At 40.9% G+C, this 24,864-nt stretch overlaps 1 protein-coding gene and 1 pseudogene across 6 annotated transcripts in view; both read left to right on the top strand.

Annotated features, from left to right (window-relative positions):
* DIXDC1 (DIX domain containing 1) overlaps positions 1–24,864 on the top strand; it is a 73,566-nt gene that overhangs the window by 12,536 nt on the left and 36,166 nt on the right. The window lies entirely within an intron of this gene.
* On the top strand, positions 19,992–20,888 carry LOC150018919 (actin-related protein 2/3 complex subunit 1A pseudogene; annotated as a pseudogene).

Below are 24,864 nucleotides of genomic sequence, written 5' to 3' on the forward strand. Positions count from 1 at the left end.
AGGTATCATGAAAAGTACCAAATATTTACCAACTTAACCTGTGTACTGAAACTAGACTTTTTTTTTCTAAAACCCGACTTTTTTCCTGCTAATCTGGTAAACATGCATGCAAGTACTCACTTAACAGACATTCACTAAATAATTGTGTTGATCAGGCACCATGCCAGGCTCTGCAAATAGATGTCAAATAACATAGAGTCTGTGCCCTAGTGGAATTCACAGGTCAATGAAAATAAAATAAATGCTGACAATATCAAACTTGGGAAAACTGTGGTGATGCAGAAATCCTGCTGTCAGGCTGGACTGTGAATTGCCTGAGGGGCTGCGAGTTTGGGGAATGATTTAAAATGTTGGTCAACAGGTGATCAAATGTCTGAGCCTTAACCTTCTAAAGATATGATCTGGGAGACTTAGCCTACCAGTTTTTCTCCATGTAGAAATTTAAATCCCACATGGAGATTCATCTGCTTGGCAGTCCCTGAGAAATGCAGGAAGAGCCTTTGTCTCATGTCATATCCATGAGGAGACGTAGGGTGAGTGAAGAAGGGGATTGGCACGTGGAGCAGCTGCAGCAAACACCTCTCCGAAGTGCCTCATGCCTTCCATGGGGTAGGATTTGCAACGTGGGACCAAGCAGAGGCTTTCAGACATTTCCACTGACTTCCTCTGTGCTTTGCTGTAGAATAAAGGCCAGTTAAGTCTTCAATGTAAGAAAGCACCACACTCCCTAGCCTTCTTTTTTCTGTCCTGATTTCTCTTCTCCTCGCCTAAGCTCAGTGGCTTTGTTCCTGCAGGAGTCAATGCCAGCTAAACAGATGCTCCCTGGAAGCAAGCTATCAGGCAGCATTATGTGATGGTGAGTGATGGCCTGGCCAGGCGTGTGGAGCAGTGATAGGGCACTCTTTGCCAGGTGCTACTTCCCCGTGACTAGTCTTGTTGTCTAGGCTATGAGGATTCAAACTGAAGGTAACTTTCCTGAATGTATTTCCTTATTTGTTATCCCCACACCAGGCCCTATTTAAGTGGTCATGGACATAACCTTCAGTGGTCAGATATGGTAGGGGGATAGGGAACCAATCCCAAGGGCACTGAAGTTGGGCTCCATGCCCTGTTTTTAGTAAAGGACATTCAAGGATCATACAGTGATGCTTCATTCATTCATCCACATACATTCATTGAACACTTACCTTGTAAAATGCACTTGTGAAGAACAGACTTGTGAAGAATGCATGACTAATGGAAATTTAAAAATGAGGTTAGGAAATGAAATTTTTCAGAAAGTTTTTAGGTTTTTACTTTCTGGTGTATTATCCTTTGACCACTGGGCTGAACACTAAAACAATGGGCTCTTCCCATGTAGGGAGGAAGAAAGTTAATATTTTTACTTGTGAACTTTATTTTTACCTAATTAGCCACTACATTCAATGAACAAGTAGCCTTTCCTGGTTAAGTGAAGGCCTGAAGGAGTTAATAGGAAAAAAATACTGTATTACATTCTTTTACTGGCAGAATTTAGGCACGTAATAACTCAAGGTTTCCAAAATTCCTGCTTCCTCTGAGTTTCACAGCAGTGGCCCCACCCCCACCTCCTCAGCTTCTGCTGCTAGAGAGTGTGTCTCAGAGTTCCAAACAGGTAACTGATTTCCTTCCTGAGCCATTCAGGCCTCCTGAATTATCCAGCACACCACAGGAGTTCCACTGCTTTTCTGGTTTGCCTTTCTTGACTGTCAGCAGGAAGCCATAAAGGCCACTACTTGAATGTTTCTACATTAGGAATGGTAGGTCCCACAGACATCTCTGGTAAAGCCCAGTCAGTGCTTTTGCAACTCGAACCAAACAAGTCCCCTGTAGGAATTCTCTTTGACCTTGAGACTTAGAAAAGATTGAAAGCAGAGGCTGGGTTTACAAACTTGTTTGGAAGGAATAGGCAGGTCCTAAAGGAAAACAAAGTTACATTTGGCTACAGGAAAGCTTTGAAGGTCAAGATGTCCTGCACAAATTAAGCTGGTAGACAGAATTATCTTTATTGGAAGAGTATACATTTATGTTGTAGGGTTACTTGGAGTGTCTTAGAGCACTGGTCCCCACACCTTTTACCTTTTTGGCACCAGGGACCAGTTTTGTGGAAGTGGGTCAGGGCTCAGGTGAGCTTTGCTCGCTGCCTGGTTCCTAACAGGCTGTGGACCAGTACCAGGGGTTAGGGACCCGTCTTAGAGGAAGCTGATGGAGAGTATAGGGTTGCTGAGGCCTCCTCCCCATACCAGCCACTCACAGCCTGAGAGTGGTTCAGTTTTATCAAGCCAAAATCCTGCTCAGATAGCTTTGACTGTTGATGCATCTATTTTTCTTTTCCCTAAGATCTGACTCAGAGAGTTGTCATAAAAACCCTGTCTTTCTAGATCTCTGGATTACTTAGGCCTCCTTCTAGCTTCCACAGAACAATTTAAGAGATGTTAATTGTGGATAAAGATTAGTTCTTTGTGGTCACAGACATTGTATGTTTGATTGTCTTGCCTTTTTTTTTTTTTGTTGGTTGTCAAGTGGTCTTTAATTGAAGTATTTTCCTTTGTAGTTCTTCACTAGCCAGGCATTCCGCTGTACCACTGTTGGATACCTTGAGGGTGGCAGCCATCAGCATTGCAGCCCACAGACTGGGCAGTCCCCAGGATCTCTTTAGTCGTTTCGAGACAGTTCTCTAGCTAAAGATCAGTGCTGCATCTGTCAGGCAATGTGGACAACGTCATCAAGAGTGATATTTCCACTGTACTTAATGGTTGTGTGTGTGTGTGTTTTACTTCTTCTGTCTCTTGGCAGTTCTTCAAGGACTTCGATGACCAAGGCAGAGGCAGAAAGTATTACCTTAATTTGGGCCTGTCTGTTCTGAATGGTCAGTTTCACTGTAATTCTCAGACCCTTACAGGGAGTGTTGCAGGTGGCAGTGGTGCTCTTTCGCAGGATCACAAGCATTTCATGGACCCATGCACGGGAGACTGTGGTGTGGCAAGATTTATTTGGATGGAAATAGAAGGCTGCCTTTGGTTCCCAGTTGTCCCATATCTGTCCATCCCACCATGGAAAAAGTCCAATCATGTCCTCAGCAAGGCTAAAACAAAGGCCATTGTCCAGAGTTTTTATTTAATTATCCTGGCATCAGCAGTCTCAGTCTCTGTCCAGATAGTTTAGTGCTGTTCCTGGCTGTGCTGCTGTACCCAGGCTCCCACCTGGAGCCTGCATTTGGAGTCCACACAGTGCTAGACCTGCATGATTACTATAGAGAGCATGCGCGGACAAACAGGGCAAGTACGTGTTCCCAAGCCAGAGACAGAGGGGCTTTGTTCCCTGGGATTATATAATTTTAGACTTGGGAAGGATCAGGAGCTTTTTCAAAATAACCAGTCAACTTCCTAAGCTTTCGCAGGCTTGCGCAGGGCCCGACTTCTAACCAATCCATTGTTTCCCCAGGCTAAACTGACCAGCCTCTATGGTTGCCGTTTTGGCTCCTATTATGCATGTGCTTACCTTCCCTTGTTTTATCCCTTTCCAGTGATCTACAGGGAACAGGCCTGTGGGTCCTTGGACAGTGTGTAAAGCTGTAGTTTCCTGGTGAAGCAAGCAGCCCATGCTCCCCAGCTGACAATGTCTGACCCCCTTTACTTCCTTTATTTATTAATGACTCACAAACTACCTACACTAACACTGTCACCAGTTGCTTCAGCGATGTTATCACCAATTTTTTTTGGAGACAGACTCCAAAGGCTGATGTTGGGGGTCAAGGCAGATGAGGCACCAAGTTTCCCACCAGCGTACCTCAGGTAAATGAACGACTTTGATCTAGTTGGGGTCAAACGTGGTTGTATGGTGGAGGCAGCTGGTGTCAGATGAACCTAGATTTGGAACAAACAAAGCAAATTGCATCTAAGTCTCCTGCAAGCCAAAAGCCGAAAGTGTCTTCCTTTCTTTATTAGTTTGGTTGTAAGTGCCAAGACCACAACTTGAAATAGCAGAGATAGAAAGTGGAATCTACCAACTCATAGAATCCAAGGAAAGGCTGAAAAACTAAATCATGGAACGGGCAAGGATGGAGCAGAGTCTCAGTGAATATCAAGAATGCAAACATTGACAGGATCTCTCCCTCTGCTTTTTGCCTTATCCTGCTTCTTTCTGTGCGTGGCTTTCTTCACTTATATTACAGATGGCTTTTCTCTCTCAGGTGAGCAACATGGCCTATGGCAGCATCTGAGTTTTATATCTTAGAACTTTCTCAAAGAGAGGATGGGAGAAACAGAGAGAAGGGCGGGGGGAAGGCGACTGATTCTATTTCTAAATGGGAGGTTAAAAAATTACAGAGATCTTCTGTGCTTGACCAATCAACTTAGCTAGACCAATAAACTCTGGCCAGTGGAAGGGGTGATATAATAGCAGCCCAGTACCGGGGCCCACCACTGAGTATGCAGAGGGGGCATGTTTCTATAAAAGAGGGAATCATTGCGAGGTGGACAGCTGCATCAAGAGCCATTAGTTACACCTCTGGCCTCACTACCTGCTCCGGGCCTGATTAAACACTGATCATGGTCCTGTGGCACTTCTCAGCATGTTCAAGATGTATTTCTTTTATTTTAAAGATTTTATTTATTTACTTTTAGAGTGAAGGGAAGGGAGGGAGAAAGAGAGGGTGAGAAACATCAGTGTGTGAGAGATACATCAATTGGTAGCCTCTAGTACATCCCAGTAGGGGACATGGCCCACAACCCAGGCACGTGCGCTGTTGGGGAATTGAACCAGCGACCTTTTGGTTCGCAGGCTGGTGCTGATTCCACTGAGCCACACCAGCCAGGGCCAAGTTATATTTATTAATATTTCAGATATTTTCATTTTGGTGAATCTATTGTATTTTGTCTTCATTAAGTAATAGGCTTATAAAATGATACTGCTACAAGTAAACAAAATTCAGTGGGGCTTCCAGCCCCTAGCTGATGCAAGAACCACTTAAGAGGTTATTTCACTTGGCTTGTAGGGTATAGAGGGGTAGAAAGGGCTAGGCTCTGAATTCCCCACCCTGGCGCTAACAAGAATCACTGCTTTTCACTATTTTACTAATCTGGCTTTCACACAAGTTATAATTTGAGAAAAGATTCTGAGGCAAAAAAAAAAAAAAAAGAAAAGAAAAAAATGGAACTGCCTATTCAACCACCAGAGAATAATAGCCTCTTGCAAAAAGCATGTGGTATTTCAGAAGTAGCTCTAGTAAAATTTAAAACCATGACCTAGTCTTTCACTACAGACTTCTTTTAAGATAACATCTTTGTGGCAGAAGTGGGTGGTGTGGCTAGTCCTCATGAGTGTCTGATTAGTCGTTCAAATCAATTTTTTTCAGGGCCAGCAGTAGGCATTCATAGCAAGAATAGGGTATCACTATCCTGTTGGGTGAGAGGAGACACAGTGAGACTTAGTTTAGTGGTTGGCTCCCAGATTAGACTAAAGGGAGGGGAGAAGAACCAGTCATTGTAACCCTTAACCTGGGGCTAAGAATAGCCTCACTAGCTGGGAATTTGTGATCTCTTTGTTATATGCCATGGAATAGGTCTCTGTCAGCATGCAGACATAGTAGTGACATGACAAAGAACATTCTTCAATGAAAATTTTTTGTCAATGATTTCACTGGAGGCAAGCTTACCAGTTTTTTTTTTAAGTTATATGAATCTGTGCAGAGTAGTAAATATCCTTTGCATTTAAATATCTACCAGTCCCCTGGAATGACTTCAGGATCCATGATGAAGATAGGGGAGTATCCTAGTTCCTTGGCCATCCCAACTGCAATGATTGTCCCCCTCTGTGCCACTACAACAATGCCACGTGGCAAGGCTATATCCTGGAACTTATTCCACGAATTGCCCTACCCTAGAAATCTGGAACTCTGAAACCCCAATTTCACATTTTTCCATTCCCATTAAACGTATATTCAGTGGCATCAAATTCTCTCCTTACTCTCCTCTGTCCTCTCAGTTCATCAGCTCTGCTTTAATTCTCCCTGGTGCATATTCCGAGACAGTCACTTCAAATACACTGTCACCACCATCCTCACTTGCCTTGTGATGGCTGCTTTTCCTCTGACCAATTCGAGTGGTTTCCTCAACTCACTACTGAGGCCTGATAGAGGAAATCACATAACCTCGATGACTGATTCAGTTCCAAAATTATGATTTCCAGCCCTATTGAGTTCTTGTTGCTATCATTGTTCTTTTTTTTTTTAAGTATATTTTATTGATTATGTTGTTAACAGTAGTCCCAATTTTTCCACTTTGCTCCCCTCCACCCATACTCCCCTTTCCTCCAGGAGTCCCACTCCCCTTAGTTCATATGCATGGGTCATGCATATAAGTTTTTAGGCTTCACCCTTTCCTATATTATTCTTAACTTTCCTCTGTCTATTTTGTACCAACCAATTATGCTTCTTAATCCCTGCACAGTTTCCCCATTTCTCCCTCTTCCCCTTCCCAGCTGATAACCCTCCAAATGATACCCATACCTATGATTCTGTTCCTATTCTGGTTTGCTTAGTTGGATTTTGTTTTTATTTTTTAGATTCCGTTGTTGATAGGTATGAGTTTGTTGTCATTTTAATGTTCATAATTTTGATCTTCTTTTTCTTAAGTCCTTTTGACATTTCATATAATAATGGCTTGGTGATGATGAACTCCTTTAGCTTTACCTTGTCCGGGAAGCACTCTATCTGTCCTTCCATTGTAAGTGATAGCTTTGCTGGATAGAGTAATCTTCGTTGTAGGTCCTTGTTTTTCATCACCTTGAATACTTCTTGCCAGTTCATTCTTCCTGCAAAGTTTCTTTTGAGAAGTCAGCTGATAGTCTTATAGGCACCCCTTTATAGGCAACTCTCTGATTTTCTCTTGCTGCTTTTAATATTCTTTTTCTCTTGAATCTTTGGCATTTTAATCATGATGTGTCTTGGTGTGGTCCCTTTTGGATCTAGCTTGTTTGGGACTCTCTGTGCTTCCTGGACTTATATGACTATTTCCTTCGCCAAATTTGTGGAGTTTTCCTTCATTATTTTCTCACATAAGCTTTCAATTTCTTGCTTTTCCTCTTCTCCTTCTGGCACCCCTATGGTTTGGATGTTGGCACATTTAAAGTTATCCTAGTGCCCTGGCTGGTGTGGTTCAGTGGAATGAGCGCTGGCCTGCAAACCAAAAGGTCACTGGTTTGATTTCCAGTCAAGGCACATGCCTGGGTTGTGGGCCAGGTCCCCAGTTGTGAGGCATGCAAGAGACAACCAATCAATATATCTCTTGCACATTACTGTTTCTCTCCTTCTCTTTTTCCCTTCCTTCCCCCTCTCTAAAAAAAAAAAAAAAAAAAGTTTTCCCAGTGGTTCCTAAACCTCTCCTCATTTTTTTCAATTCTTGTTTCTTCATTCTGTACTGGTTGACTGTTTTTTTCTTCCTTATGTTCCAAATCATTGATTTGAACCCCAGTTTCCTTCCCTTCACCATTGGTTTTGTGTGGATTTTCCTTTGTTTCATTTAGCACAGCCTTCACTTCTTCTCTTATGTGTTTGCTGTACCTAAGCATATCTCTCAAGCCAGTGAGCATCTTTATCACTAGTGTTTTGAACTCTATGTTAGGTTGGCTATCTCCTTGTCTGTGGGGTTGGCTATCTCCTCGTCACTTAGCTCTCCCACTGGAACTTTGACACTTCCTCCTTTTGGGCCATACTTCTCTGTCTCCTCATCTTGACAGGCTCCTGTGTGTGTTTGCCTCTGTGTCCTAGGTAGAGCTATCACACCTGTTATGTTGTAAGGGGAGGAACCTTAGGTATTCATCAGTACAGGGTGACCCATTTCACCATGTTGTGGTGCCGTATGTTGGGGAGGGGTCTTAGAGGGAACAATGCCATTTGCTTAGCACTTGCCCCTTTTCCAGGCACTTCTCCCACTTCCATATGGGACTGGCGTTTCTCTAGCAGTTTCCCTGGCCATCGTTCGTGGGTGGGTCTGCGGACGTTCTAGGACCATAAGGGCCCTTCAAACAAGCAGACTCTACTGAGAGACTGGCGGCTTTTTCCTTCGCTCCAACCCCCACTGGTTTTCACAGTCAGAAGCAATGAGACTTTATTTTCCCTGGCACTGGGACCATGAGTTGCGCGGTCTGGTCTGGTGCTGGGAGCACTCCCCAGGTGTCCCTCCTGACTTTTTAAAATGTGTGACTGCTCTTTCTGCCAGCTTCCCGCTGTCACCACTGCTGCCACCACCACACCGCAACCTCGCTGCCCCGGCTCCGCCCCTCCTACCTGTCTGAATGAGTATTTCTTCTTTATATCTTTATTTGTTGGACTTCCATGCAGCTCTCTTTTCTGGAACTTCTGGTTGTCTCTAGTTTTTGAGGTTGCTGTATTCGTTCTTAGTTATGGAGGGAGATGCAGTGTGTCTGTCTAGGCCATCATCTTGGCTGGAAGTCCATCATTGTTCTTTCCAGCCTCCCACAGGCCCCCTTTCTGAAAGCCTCCGTCATTCTCCCCATTCCTTTCACTTTCAACAGATAAACCCACCTAGTTCATAATGAAGGGCGGCGCATTTAGATTTGGGCTTCAACTTCCCTCTTCCCTACCTCCCCACGTACACACCTATTCCTGCCTCCTCACTGTCAGAGGAGGAAGTGGCCCTCTCCCTCTCTTCTGGAACCTTGCTGTATTGTTCATGCCACTCTCCTTGTATCTGTTTCTCCTTCACTAATCCCTTCTCTCAGCCTACAAATTTCCTCTTATTTTAAACACCCTCATTCTCTGTTTCACCTTCCTCTCCAGCTACCCTTTCTCCTCCCCTCACTGCTTCTGTTTTCATACTTACAGAGGTCTTCTCAGTTCACTGCCATCTGACTTTAACCCTACCACTCTACATATCTGTTCTCAAAAAGGTGACCAGAGCCTGTTAATTCTTAAATGAAATGAGATTCTTAGTCCTCAGCCAGACTTTTATACAGCATTTGACCTTATTGACCACCCATCTTAAAATTCTCTCATCCCTGCATTCCCATATATTTCTTTCCTTCTGATTGCATGTTCTAAAATCATTTTGTTGTTGTTGTTGCTCATTTCATTTCACTTGTTCCTTTAATGTTGATATATCCCATCCTCTGTACTGAGTATTCCCTTTGTTTCTCTCATTGTATGCTCTTTCCAGTATTGTGGAAATACATTCTTTGGAGTATGATAGAGTGGGTTCATATCCCATTTTCATCAGTTATCAGTGCTATGATCTTGAGCAAGGTTTCCCATATGGAAAATGGGGCTAATAATGTCAATTTTAATGGTTGGGTATGAAAAGCAAAGGAGACAGGCATATAAAGTGCTTTTACAATGGCTGACAAAAACTGTCACTTAGTACATTTTCTTTCTTTTCTTTCCCTACAGTGCCCTCACCCCTACTCCCTTTCCTACCAGATAACTTCTTGTAGTTCACCTTATTTGTAAGCCCAGGATTTGGAGTCACATTGAGTTCAGATTCTTGTTCTGACACTAAACAGCCCTGTGGCCTTGAGCTTTTTGTTACTTTGAACTTTGGTTTCCATGTGTGTGAAATGGGAATGATAGTTTCTCATTATATATATATATATATATATATATATATATATATATATATATATATATATATCGTCGGCGGCAGCCGTCCGTCTCGAGAGACGATGGTGTAGCTTCTTAAGAGTCTATCTGCACCGCCGAGAATGGCTGTGCAGTCCGACTCGGGAGTGACACGGTATCTGTCTCCTCCCGTGTTGAATCGACATCTTGCGATGACGCTGGAGTGTCCTCTCCAGTGAAGCTGAAGCTACAGAGCCTGAGCAGGGTGATATGGAGGGTCTGCTGTTGCCCATGCAGCAGACCCCCCCTCTCTTCGCAGCTGAAGGATCCAAGGGAAAGACGGAGTCAATACAGCTTGGCTTCAGGTGCGCCGCAGGAGTTGCCAGTGTTGACTACAACGTCAAACCGCCTTAGGGACTCCGGCTCCGGATTTTCTGTCGGGGTTTACTCCCTTAGCCTTTCCCCTGAAGAGGTATGCCACAAGGCAGCGGAGGTTTTTTGGGGTCAGAGTTTTCCTTCTCTGATATCGTCGGCAGCCGTCCGTCTCGAGAGACGATGGTGTAGCTTCTCAAGAGTCTATCTGCACCGCCGAGAATGGTTGTGCAGTCCGACTCGGGAGTGACACGGTATCTGTCTCCTCCCGTGTTGAATCGACATCTTGCGATGACGCTGGAGTGTCCTCTCCAGTGAAGCTGAAGCTACAGAGCCTGGGCAGGGTGATATGGAGGGTCTGCTGTTGCCCATGCAGCAGACTCCCCCTCTCTTCGCAGCTGAAGGGTCCAAGGGAAAGACGGAGTCAATACAGCTTGGCTTCAGGTGCGCCGCAGGAGTTGCCGGTGTTGACTACAACGTCAAACCGCCTTAGGGACTCCGGCTCCGGATTTTCTGTCGGGGTTTACTCCCTTAGCCTTTCCCCTGAAGAGGTATGCCGCAAGGCAGCGGAGGCTTTTTAGAGTCAGAGTTTTCCTTCTCTGAAGGAATGTAAAGTACAGTATAGGAAATGGAGTAGCCAAAGAACTATGGATATATGCATATACATATATACTATGCATATATACATGCAAATATTATTCACACATACATACATAAATAGGCTCAGAATAACAATGCCAATATCATTACTATAAAATGATCTAAAACAAATGATTACCAAGAATATTTTAAGATGTCTTTGTAGGGTTTTTTCTTTGTTTTTCAGTTTATCTCACTAGTGATAGTTAGATGAATGTGTTTTATAGTCATTTGGAATAATTCTTCTCTATGGGGTGAAATCATTAATCTATGCAGTTACCATCACTGTTTAAACTTCCTTTAAAGGTTTAGAGAGTACACGTTTTAGTTTGCCTTAATTTTATCTATAGTTGTGTCAAAATACAGGATTCCAAAATTTCTACTGTATTTAGAAATTTCTAGTTTCTATCCCTGGCCCCTCTATATGTACCCCCTTGCCCCATAGTAATTCAATTTTTTAGTTTTTTTTGGTTTATATCATATATATAGGGAGAAGGTATGTATATTCTGCATATATACATTCTGCATACATACAAATATATATACATAATACACACATGTGTTCATATGTGTATACATACTACATGTGTGTATTCACATGTATCCATTCCTTTCTTAAACAATAGAGTGCTATACACAACCCTCCCCGTGTTAGGTATTTTTAACTTGGCAATATGCCCTATAGATCATTCTTAAATTCTTTTCACAGGAGCATAGAAATGAGAGCCTAATGTTCCACAGTTTATTAAACTGGCCCCTTCCTTGTGGATTTTGAGTATTTTCAGGCTTTTACTAATTCAGTATTGAAAAAAAAATAGCCCTGGGATTATATCTTCTGACATTTTCTATCAGAGCATGGAAGAATTTTGATAAAAAAAAGAATCCATACAAGAGGTCATTTATACACATAGCAAGTGCTTGAAACCTCTTCCGCCCACATCTCCTCTCTTCTTCCACATGCACTAAAAGATGCAAACTAAAAGAAGTAACAAAATCAAGAATCCAAGGAGAGTAAAGATGTGCTAAAGAAGGACTGATCACTAAAACAGTTAAACATCAAGGTTAATCTAAAGATACACGCTCACACACACAAACAAAAAAACACTAAGGATAAAAGTGGAAACTATTTCTTGAACATGAAGCTGTATAGTGCGAAAACAAGAAGTCAATAATAGCAGCCTACATACAAGCCCCTTAGGTTATACTTTCAAAGACTGAAAAGTTGAGGCGGCCAAGAAAGTAGAAGTCTGCTGAATTTCATTTTATACTTGGAGTAACAACAATCTCATTGTTAACTTTGATAAGAAAAGAAATACGAGTTAAACGTTTCTAAAACATTCCTCAAAGATAACCCAAAGACCTATATCTTCAAAGATGAAAAGTTTCTGTACTTTCAAAGTCACTGGAGAAAACAAAATTAAAAGTAATCAATTAAAATGTGCAGTATTAGAAAGCATGTAAAAATATCTCAAAATAAAATGACTGAAATGGTTATGAGTGTATCAGTTGTAACAATAAATCCAAATGGGTCAAAATATCTTGTTAAAATTTCTCAGACTGGGCTACATATAACCCAAAATCATACTGCTTATAAAACTCTCTGCAGAGCCCTGGCCAGCTAGCTCAGTTGGTCAGAACGTTGTCCCAATACGCCAAGGTTGCGGGTTCGATCCCCGGTCAGGGTACATACAAGAATCAACCAATGACTGCATCAATAAATGGATCAACAGATTGATGCTTCTCTCTCTCTCTCTCTCTCTCTCTCTCTCTCTCAAATCAATAAAATTTAAAATATTTTTTTAATAAAAACTCTCTGCAGAGATTATGCAGGGCAAAAGTAAAGATCAGACAGACTTGGTTTAAAAGCCTAATGCCATCATTATTATTTAATCATGTTTAGGATTATATATACACACACACACACACACAGTCTGTCCAGAAGATATCCAGCCATGTAATATGAGAAACAGATATTTAATGAAGAAGATACAGATACAAGATAGAAGAAACATTGTACATAGGACAATGACGCCTCAGTCCCCTCTAAAGTAGGCATCTTGGGGCCTCACACAGTTCTACCAATTACCATCAGCTGCCCCATCATATTTCCCTGAATCTTGTTGACAGTCTGAAATCTCTTCCTTTTCAAATATGATTTTAGTTTTGGGAAAAGCCAGAAGTCACAGGGTGCTAAATCTGGGCTATAGGGGGCCAAGTCTCCTGGGTGATTTGATGTTTCGCCAAAAAACTGCACGAGATGTGATGCATGAGCGGTTGCATTGTTGTGATGAAGCTGTCAATCACCAGTTATCCATAGCTGTAGCCTTCTGAATCATCCAAATAGTCTCCGTGGAGGAATGTTCAAGATTAATGCAAAATTTGATGCAAGTTTGTTGTTCTACTCACTTGGTCACTTTGAATACAACAGCCACATAGTACACATGCTCATTCAGTGGCGTATACCACCCTCACTGACTAGTACAATGAAGTTGTCATTGTTCACACATGCACATTACAGTCCACTTTCCTTGGCTGCCAGGTTACATTGATGTTGCACAAACTGTTCTCACTATATTAATAATGGATGGAATTTTTCCAGACAGACCTCATATATATACAGTAGTCCTCCTCTATATTGTGGTTCACTTATCACGGCCTCACTGTATTGTGGGATTTTTAAAAATATTATATTTAATTATTTATCGCTGCTTTTTTGCTATATCGCGGGATTTTGTGGTACTGTATATGTATGTTGTTAAAGTTATGTAGGTTTAAGAATGTAGAATAAATGAAGGGTTCCTATTTCACGGGGGGCGTCTAGAATGTAATACCTGCAATAAGTGAGGGAATACTGTATGTGTGTGTGTGTGTGTGTGTGTATGAAATGATATGGTAAAGTGCTTAGCACAGTATCTGGTATGCAATAAGTGCTAAGTATATGGTAGTTATTATCTCTCATTTGCATTTATGGCTATACCTACCACACATAGATACTCTCAAATACCTCCCACCCCACACTCACCCCCACCTCTTATGCACTAGACCTGTATTTTGCCAACTGGCTGTGGAACATCTCTACCCTGACATTTTACAAAGAGTTCAGATTCTTATTCAAAACTGAGAACAAAACCAACAAATGATCAAAATAGAACCAGAGGCATGTAAACAAGAAACAGACTGACAGTGACCAGAGAGGAGAGGGGAGGGGGAAAAGGGGTGAAAGAAGGGGAAGGGTCTAGTCAAGGAACTAACATAAATGACCCATGGGCATGGACAACAGGATGGGGATTAACTGTGAGAGAGGGGGGAGGTGGGTGGAGCAGGGGAGAGGAAAGAGGGGAAAATGGGACAACTGTAATAGAAAACAATTAAAAAAAAGTTGAACTCTTAGCTTTTTCCCAATACTAGATCTTCACGCATTCTCCATCTGTGTTAAACCACGCAGGGGAATAATTTTTAACATAATTCCTGTTGAGTTCGATTTTTTTCAGCTGTTTTTGACTTACATAGGCATGCTGATTTCAAAACTGCAGTTAGTTTTCTTCTATCACGTGAAATTTTTTCTGTACAGCTTATCTTAATGCGACCACTCTAGGCTGGAATGAGCCTGGATCGAGGGAAGCACTAGGGCTCTCCTATTGGCTGAGAGCAAACCTCCCTTGAGTGGGGAGAGGTGGGAGATGACCTTGGAGACCAGTGACAGGTTCATACTTGTCCAGGCTATTCTGTTACACATGAGACAGTGTAGTGAGATTGTGTGCCGCTCTATATAGTGAATCGTATTCCAAAGTGTAGTCTGAGTTCTTGTCTGTATACAAGGAGTTAACAGAATTTATTTACATATGTCCTTATTTCCTTTCCTTCAGATCATGTCTGCCTCTGCTATTTCTCGCCGTAAGTGCCTAAACAACCCTGATTCATTTTGTTATATCTGTGGCAGTTTCACCATTCCCAATCAAAGGACAAACATCAGCACATCTGTCAGGCAAGCCTATTTTGCATTTTATAGTAAAACTTGTTGATCAAGACTATTCTTGGGCCCCTCACAAGGTGTGCAAGCAGTGTGCTGTGACTTTATGGATGTGGACGAAGGGAACATGCGATCAATTGCCATTTGGTATACTTATGGTTTGGCGGGAGCCCAGAGATCATTCAAGTGACTGTTACTTTTGTATAGTGAAAACATCAGGATAGAAAAAGAAAAATCTGTAAAATAGAGTATCCTAGTCTACCATCAGCTATATGCCCAGTGCCTCATTTAGCTGAAGTCCCAGTGCCAGTTTTCATTGAACTACCCTCTTTTAAAAAATGAATATGGTGGACTTCTGGCCAAGATGGAGGCTTAGACGGACACGCTAGGTCTCCCTCTACAACAATAGTGGAATACAACTACTTCAAAACAAAGGATAACTAGAAATTCCAGAAAATAAAGCTACACGGAAGCCCAACATATGAAGTTATAAACCAGCGGTGCCATTTGGGCAGGTAAGAGTTAAAGAAGGCAAAGCAGTTTGCGGAGCAGCGGGGCGAAAAATCCTGGAGGCAATCAAGCCCCTGGCGTGCGCGACTCCAATCAAGCCCCTGGCGTGCCCGACTCCGGCGCTGGGGAGCAGCCGCAGCATCGCCTTGAACAGTGAGGCCCAGGGGGGCGGGAGGACGGATCCCGGTCTCCTAGCTGAAGAACTGTGTGAATCCATCTTGGACCCCCGCCCCCACAGAAAGCACCACAGGGCTGCGAAATAGGTCGCGGACAGGCAGGCGCCGGCGGTCGCTGATTTGTGACGCGTACGCAGGCACTGCCCCCTGCCCCCGACAGCCGGCCCAGGAAAACAAAACGCATCTGTCAAAATGAGGCAGACAAATATAGAGATCCCGGTGGCACAACTCACCAGACAGCAGATAGAGAACCTGACAGATGAACAGATAAGAAACCTGTCAGAGGCTCAGTTCTGGGCCATTGTTATCAGGTGGCTTACAGAATTCACAAAAGAGCAGGAAAAAGATATGAAAGAAGCGAAAAACTTTCATAATGAAAGGAACAAAACCACATACGAGACAGATGGTGAGGAATCCAGAGTCCATTTCAACAAACTGGAATATGGAGAAGGAACAAGCAGTCAACCAATGCAGCGAGAGGAAATGGCAAGCAACAATGAGAGGATCAGAAACCTCTGGGACAGCTATAAAAGGCCCAACATAAGAATCATTGGTTTGCCAGAGAATGAGGAAGATGAACTAGAACTTGAAAAATTGAGTGAAAATATAATAAAGGAGAACTTCCCAGACTTGGGGAAGGGAACAGACTTGCAGGTCCAGGAAGCAAGGAGAGTTCCCAAGAGACTGGACCCAGGGAGAACCACCCCAAGACACATTATAATCAAAATGTCAAAAATTAAAGATAAAGAGAGAATCTTAAAAGCAGCAAGAGAGAAGAAAAGAATTATGTACAAAGGGGTCCCAATTAGACTATCAGCTGACTTCTCAAGGGAAACCCTACAGACAAGAAGGGACTGGCAAGAAATATTCAAAGTAATGAAAATCCAAAACCTACAACCACGAATACTCTATCCAGCGAAATTGTCATTCAGAATAGAAGGACAGAGAAAGTGTTTCCAGGACAAAATAAAACTGAAAGAGTTCATTAGATCCAAACCACTGTTATATGAGAAGTTAAAGGGACTGGTTTAAAAAACAGAAGCTAGGGAGATGAAACAAAGGCAAACGAAACAGGCAACGAGAGTGGAAAAGGAACTGTGGGTAAGGGAAACATAGTGGGGGGAGGCCAACAGGGAGGGGGAGTGGGGAGAGGGAGGGAGATGATATAGGAATTGGGGATCATGGTAGGAGGGAATGGAATAGACGGAGAGAGGTTGGGAGGAACTGTAAGCACAACTAACGGACATAATCTAAAAGGGGGGGACAACTGGAGGGAGGGGGCCACCGGGTGGAGGGGAGCAGAGGGAAGGGAAATTGGCACAAATGTAATATTTTAATCAATAAAACACATTAAATCTGAAAAAAAAAATGAATATGGTGAGGAACTAAGTGACAGCAACAATGAAGATTTTGAAATTGAAGATGACTCAGTTCATAAGAGATTTGATCAGCATGATTCGAATGATTTGCATGAGATTTGGGACTGTCCAAAAAGGCATCAGAACTCCTAGCATCAAGACTGCACAAGAAAGACTTGCTTGAAAAGCGAGGGAAAGTATTCTACTTTCGATCAAGAGAAAGTGCATTTCTACAATACTTTCGAAGTGACTCTGGCTTTGTGTATTGTCATTAACATACATGGTTTAATGGAGGAATTGGGAATTCCAATTTATAATGCAACTGAATAGTGACTGTTCATCGGTAGCTCAAAGCGGAGCTTGAAGTGTGTCCTCCTCCACAATGACAATTTATTTGGTGCGGTCCCATTTGGCCATTCAGTTTGTTTTTGTGAAGAATATGAAGACATAAAGAGAGGCATTGATCTGTTGCAATATCACAAGCACAATTGGATCATCTGTGTTGACCTTAAAATGGTCTGCTTCCTTCTTGGTCAGCAACGTGGAAACACCAAGTAGCCCTGTTTTCTGTGTATGTGGGACAGCAGAGCTCGTGAGAAGCATTGGGTGGAGTCCAATTGGCCTCCAAGATCTGACCTCAAACCTGGTGATCCAAACATTCTCCACGAGCCACTTGTTGACAGAAAGAACATTATATTCCCACCCCTGCACGTAAAACTGGGTCTCATGAAGCAATTTGTGAAAGCTTTGCCAACTGAAGGAGACTGTTTCAAGTATCTCATTTTGGCATTTCCTAGCCTGTCATTTGAAAAGATAAAATACCTTAATATGTATGTTTGGTAGCAGAACTTTACTACTTGTACACAATTTGACTTACAGTAACAATATATAGTCTTTATATGAATAAAATAACTCTAAATAAACAGTATGTTCAGGTAATTTTTTCTTTGTTTTCCTTCGTATGGATACATCTAGAGGGTATTTTGCTAAGTGAAAAAACTCAGACAGAAAAAGACAGATACCATATGGTTTAACTTATATGTGGAATCTAAAATGAAAGTGAAGACTTCTGGCCAAGATGGAGGTATAGGTAGATACACTTTGCCTCCTTGCAAACCATAAGAAGGATTATGTGTACCTCAAAATAAGAAACAGCCAGAACTACTAGAAAATTGAACTGCATGGAAGTCCAACAAAAAAAGATATAAAGAAATAATACTTATCAAGACGGGCAGGAGGGGTAGAGCTGGGGAGCTGGGGTGGAGAGGCTGTGGTGTGCTGGCAGTGGCAAGGCAGTGGCTGTGGCCCACTGGTGTAATGAGCAGTTTGACATTAGAAAAGCCAGGAGGGACACATGGGAGCGATCCCAGTCCCAGGCCAGGCCGCAGAGCTCATGGTTCCAGTGCCCGGAAAATAAAGTTTCACTGCTTCTGGCTCTAAAAGTCAGTGGAGGTTGGGGCAGCAGAGGAAACTGCCTGTCTCTCAGGAGAGTCTTTTTAGGGGGCTGCAATGGTCCTAGAACTTATGCAAACCCACCCACTATGGGAGCCATCACCAGGGCAACAGCTAGAGGGGCACAAGTTGCATACAGGAAGCAGGTAGTGACGGGAAATGGGTGAGTAAGAGCAAGCAACACTGTTCCCACTCTGATCCCTCCCCCACTTACAGTACCTAAGGCTCTGCCCCTCACAATGTAACAGGTGTGGCAGAGGCAAGCACAGGAGGCTGTCAAGTTGAGACAGAGAAGTATTGCCCAAAGGAGGGAGCACAAGGCTCCCGGGGGAGAACTAAGCAGAAAGGAGATAGCCAACCTAATAGATGCAGAGTTCAAAACACCGGCGATAACGACTCACAGAAATTGAGTACTGCAAATGCATAAGGGAAGAAATGAAGGCTATAGTAAGTGAAATGAAGAAAAATCCACACAAAACCAATGGTGAAGGGAAGGAAGCTAGGATTCAACTCAACGATTTGGAACATAAGGAAGAAACAAACAGTCAACCAGTAAAGAATGAAGAAACAAAAATTGAAAAAATGAGGAAAGGCTTAAGAACCTCTGGGACAACTTTAAATATACTAATATCCGCATCATAGGGGTGTCAGAAGAAGAAGAGGAAGAGCAAGAGAGACTCTTAAGAGCAGCAAGAGAAAAGAAGAGAGTTACGTACAAAGGAGTTCCCATAAGACTGTTAGCTGATTTTTCAAAAGAAACTTTGCAGGCAAGAAGGGACTGGCAAAAAGTGTTCAAAGTGATGAAAAACTAGGCCTACAACCAAGATTACTCTATCCAGCAAAGCTATCATTTAAAATGAAAGGGCAGATAAAGTGCTTTCCAAAGGAATTCATCATCACCAAGCCTTTATTATATAGAATATTAAAGGAATACATTTAAGAAAAAGATCAAAACTACAAACAGTAAAATGACAGCAAACTCACAACTATCAACAACTGAATCTAAAAACAAACAAACAAACTAAGCAAACAACTGGATCAGGAACAGAACCATAGTTATGGAGAGCATATGGAGAGTTATCAGTGGGGAAGGGGAAGGGGGAAATGGTAGAAGGGGTGCAGCAATCAAAAAGCATAACTGTTAGGTACAAGATAGACAGAGTGATATTAAGAATAGTAAAGTAAATGGAGAAGCCAAAGAGCTTTTATACGTGACCCATGGACATGAACTAAGGGGTGGGATTGCTGGAGGGAAGGGAAGTATTGGGCAGAGGGGTGCAAAGAGGAAAAAATTGAGACAAATAATAGCATTATCAATAAAATATATTTAAAAAAAAAAGAAACAAAAACAGACCCAAAAACAGAGACCAAAGGGATGATTACCAGAAGAGAGGTGTTGGGATTGGGGGTAAAAAGGGGAAGGGACATGTATTCAGTAATATTATAAGTTTACAGGGTGACAGATTATTACTAGAATTAGTGAGGTGATCACATTGTAAGGTATAAAATGTCAAACCACTATATTGTACACATAAAACTAATATAACTGATGTAAGGTTGTATACTAACTATACTTAAAAATATAAATTGAAAAAATAAGAAATTTTTAAAATTAAAAATATTTTTCAGAGGGATGGACTAGCCCTATTATAGACATTAACATGTACTATAAAATCTCTATAAATAAAACATTGTGGTACTGTTGCATGAATAAATAAATATATGAGTGAAGTAGAATACAAAACCCAAATATAGACCCAAGAATTTATGGAAATTTAGTATAGGGTAAAAGGTAGCATCTCAAATCACTGGTGTAAAGAGGGAACAACTGGGTAGCCATTTGGAAAAAGATAAATTGGATCCATATCTTACATCATACACAAAAGTAAACTCCAAGTGGATCAGGGATCTAACTGTAAAGAATGTATGGGCCTCAGTGCCCCCCTTGTGCCCATGGGAGCCTGTTTGTGTTGACTGACCAGAGTCCACGAATTCTTTGCTCCAAGCTGGTCCGGACGGACCCCACCTCAGCTTTCTACCTCTTGAAAACACTGAGCAACTACACCATCACTTGTGAAGCAGACCTCAATGCCTATGTCTAGAGTCAGGAAGATGGTATCTGGAAGCCAACCCTGCTAATCCTGAGAATTAACCGTGCAGACACTTTTGTCAAGTGTTTCCCATTTGAGAACAAATTTGCTTTAGGAAGTGGAGCAGGATTCATTTCTGTTTGTTACTTTGAATCTGAAAATGTCTGGTGGGTAAGTAAGCATATTGAAAAGCTAGTTTGCTCTAGGGCCCTCAGCTTGGATTGGCATCCCAACAGTGTTTTGCTGACAGCAGAATCATGTGATTTCAAATGCAGAGTCTTTTCTGCATACATTAAAGAAGTGGGTGAAGTGGTTAAAACCAGCAAGGGGCAGCAAGATGCCTTTTGGTCAGTTGGTGTCAGAGTTTGGTGGCAGTGGCACCGGTGGCTGTATACATGGCATCAGTTTCTCTGCCAGTGTAAGCTGCCTGACTTGGGCAAGCCATGACAAAACCATGTCCCTTCCCAATGCCTCAATAGCATGCAGGTCTCAACTCTGAAAACAGTTCCTGCCCCTCCCAAGCTAGGTGTTCCAAAACACAGCATCCAGCACAACATGTTTACTGTGGAAGTCTCCACTACATGGATAAGAGAGGCACACCAAGGACCACAAGACAGCCTTGGAGATGCTGCACCAGAACAGCACTACTGTACTCGCATTGATGGGGCCATGACAATTTCGGATTTCCAGACCTTAGAGTCTTGTATCCAGGGCCTTTTGATAATGTGAGGCTGAGTGAGCCACCCATATGCAGCATGACAAACTGCCACCACGACAGCTCTGCCATTTGATGGTGAGGAGAGCCAGCCGCAAAAATCAAAAAACAAAAAAACCACCACTGAAGACACATATCTCACAACTGTGTGTGTGGTTTTGTTTGAATGTACGTGGTGAGAATGTTGGTTTTCGAAAAGCAGCAGTGATTGTGTTTCTCTTTTTTGTTTTGTTTTTGCTATTTCCATTCTTGGCCAAAGCTTCTCTTTTAGTATTTTATTATAGAAAATTGTCATACTAACTTAAAAGAAAGAGTGGGGAGGTATGTAAATTTCTTTAAAAATTAAATGAAAGTACTGAATGTATAAATTTTTAAAAAATAAATGTAAAAAATGGAACCGTACAAGAACTAGAAAAAAAAGAGGTGAAATCTTTTTTCTAACCATGACTCAAAATTCAGAGGCAATAAAATAAATGTGATTATATAAAAATAAAACCTTTTTTCATGGTCAGAGAAAAATGCTGTACTAAAAGTCAAAAAACAGCTGACAAACTAGGAAATATCTGCAACATATATCAATGGTGCAAAAGTAGGTCTACAGTTGTAAGTATGCAAAGGAGAGTTTATTCTTGTATTATTATTTACTAATTATTGTCTTATTTTCCATACGAACAACTGTAATGCTACTTTGACCCCACCTTATATAAAGAACTCTTAAAAATGGAGGGACAAAGAACCAAAACTTTTGGTAGAAAAATGGGAAAATGACATGAACAGAATTCACATAAATATGGAAAAATATATGATATAAAATGGTACAAAATAGTACAAAAAGAGATTCAAACTCATAATTAAAGAAATGAAAATGTAAGATACAATTTCTCACCTCTCACATGGGCAAGAATTAAAAAATATGACAATATATTCTGTTGGCAAGTCAGAGGGAAAGCATGCTCTACTGTATTGCTGGCGGGAACGCAAATGAATGCAACCCTTTTGGCAGGGATTTGGCAATATCTAATAATATTATATTCTTACTTGCCTTTTGTCCTAGCAATTCCACTTCTCGGAATCTACCCTAAAGTTTAGACCTCCATCAACATGAAAATACACATGCATATGGTTACTCATTACAACATTGTTTGTAATTGCAAAATACTGGAAGTACCCTAACTGCCCGTATATAAGAGGATGTTTGAATTAACTCTGGTAGATCTGCATAATGGAATACTATGTATCTGTACAAATGAATGAGAAAGATCTCTAAACCAAAATAGAGTGATTTCCAGAATGTATTAAGTGAAGGGAAGTAAAAAGTGCAAGTGCAAAAAGAGTATCAGATACACTATTTTTCATCTAAGAAGTAAAAGAAAATAAGAAAATAGACATTTTTTATTTTCTGTATAAACTGGAACTAATGAGATTGATGACCTACAAGGGTGGATAGCAATGGGGTGAAAAGAATGGAGAAAAAGGAGTGGAGCAGAAAGAAAAATGGAGTGACACTTTTCTGAATATGTTTTTGTATCCTCTGAGTTTCAGAATCATTACTCTTTCACCTACTCCAAAAATAAGTAATTAAAATGAACCTAAATGTGGGGAGAACCCAAAATGGATTACAAATAGTGAAAAACGAACATGAATGTATTACAGATGAATATCATAATCACATTGAAGAGGGCAGAGAAGAAAAGGACTAACACAAGTCACTCTGGAATCAGTATTTTCACTATGTACTGTAAGGCTAAAGACAAAAAGTACTATATATAAATATTATATTATGGGTAGTAAATTTTTTTCCTCAGGATATGAACTAGCAAGTCTGACAGTATTTTCTGTGTTTTATAGGACTGAGCAAATATTAGTAACTATACTGTGGATAATGATAGGCTTTTTGCTGTGAGAGAAAGCAGTTACTAAAAAAGGAAAAGGGAAAGGAAAGAATGAACCTTCTGTGGTGCTGGAGTAGAAGAGGGATAAGTATAATTTATGGTATAATTCATGGTGTGTCTTTCTGTCTGTCACGATAAATAGATCAAGATATGTGTGTATACATACATACACATATTTTCTACACTACTACTGAGAAGGCCAAGAATGTTACCCAGTAGCGATGTGCACACCTCATGCCCACATTTGGTTTCTCAAAATTATTCTCCAAAAAAAAAGAACCAGAGTTCTTTTGAGAAGTAGCTGATTTTAGAGGTGGGGCAGTACAAGATGAGGAATCTGGAATATCTTATGATGCCAGAAAGTAAGGAAGTGCTCAAAAAATGGTCAGGCCATATGATCCAGTAACCCTACTTCTGGGTCTGTATATCCAAAGGGATTGAAAGCAGGATCTTAAAGAGACATTTGTACACCCATGTTTTTAGCAACATTTTTCATTATAGGTAAGAGATGGAAGCAACCCAAATGACCATCAACAAATGAATTGATAAACAAAATATGGTATTAAAAATACAATTGAGTATTAATCAGTCTTAAAAATGAAGGAAATCTTGTCATAACTATACCATGGATGAACCTTGAGGACATTATGCGAAATGAAGTAAGCCTGTCACAAAAAGACAAATACTGTCTGATTCTGATTATCTGAGTTATCTAAGTAATCAAATTCATAGAAACCGAAATGAAAATTGTGTTTGCCAGGGGCTGAGAGGAGGGGGAAAATGTGGAGATGTCGTTTAATGGGTATAGAGTTTCAGTTTTGCAATATTAAAAAGATCTGTAGATTCTTTGCACAACAATATTAATATACTTAACATTATTGAACTGTACACTTAAGAACAGTTAAGATGGTAAATTTCATTATGTGTTTTTTACCACAGTTTTAAAAAATGACTGGAACATATGAAAAGGATACAGGACTCAACATTTGTCCCAATGGCCATATCTGAACAATTAGAGCAACAAAATAATGATAGTGCTGGATTAATATAATAAATAACAATAAAATAAATATCCATGAGCTTATACTGACATAAATAAATAAGTGGGGGAAAAGGCGAGAGCTCTTCCTCCTATTACAAATTCCAATTAATAACTGTAGAAGGAGTGATGATTAGAAAAATCATTATTTGAGAAACACCATAATAATTGTTTCAGGAAAGAAAAATCAATGTATGTTAAATTTCAAATGGACAGGAAAGTGATAATGACTAAAAGGATATTTTTATAGTCTCAGAGCATTTTCCGACAATATACTTATTAATTACAAGTAGAAAGTGCCAACTTTACAGTAGAGAAACCTGGCGGACACTACCTTAACCAAGAGATCACACTTAACTTCATCAATAATAAGATGTATCGGCATCATGTGCCTTTTGATATAATGCACTGAGAAGAGCACAGCATGACTTCTGTGGTATTCTTGCCAAAAATCCATAGCCTGATTTTAATCATTAGGAAACTTCAGACAAACCCAAATGAGGGACATTGTACAAAATAAGAGGGCCAATATTTGTCAAAATTGTCAAGATCATGAAGGACAAAGATTGAGGGAGACTAAAGAGACATGACATCTAAATGCAGTGTGAGGTCTTGGATTGGATACTGGACCAGAAAAGGACATAAGTGGGACAAATGGTGAAATTTGAATAATATCTGTAGATTAGTTAATGGTATTGTGTCAGGGTTAATTTGCTGTTATGTAATTTACTTAGTTATGTAAGATGTAAATATTGGGCGAAGGTGTGTAAGGGAACTCTTTGTGCCATTCTTGCCACTTTTATGTAAGTCTGAAATTATTTCAAAATGAATAGTTAACAAAAAATTATATTTAGGGATTTTGAATAGCCCCCTAAAGTGTGTCAACAGTGTGTTCTGATGGCCAAGGAAGGAAGGAAAGGAAGAAGAATGGAAGAAAAGAATGATAAATACCTTGAATAAGGAATCTGCATGTCTCCTTTTATTTTTTTTTAAGATTTTTTTAAACAATTTTATTTATTTACTTTTAGAGAGAGGGCAAGGGAGGGAGAAAGAGGAGAG

The sequence above is a fragment of the Furipterus horrens genome, unplaced genomic scaffold, assembly GCF_987537825.1.
Source record: "Furipterus horrens unplaced genomic scaffold, mFurHor1.1.pri manual_scaffold_2, whole genome shotgun sequence".
Lineage (NCBI taxonomy): Eukaryota > Metazoa > Chordata > Mammalia > Chiroptera > Furipteridae > Furipterus > Furipterus horrens.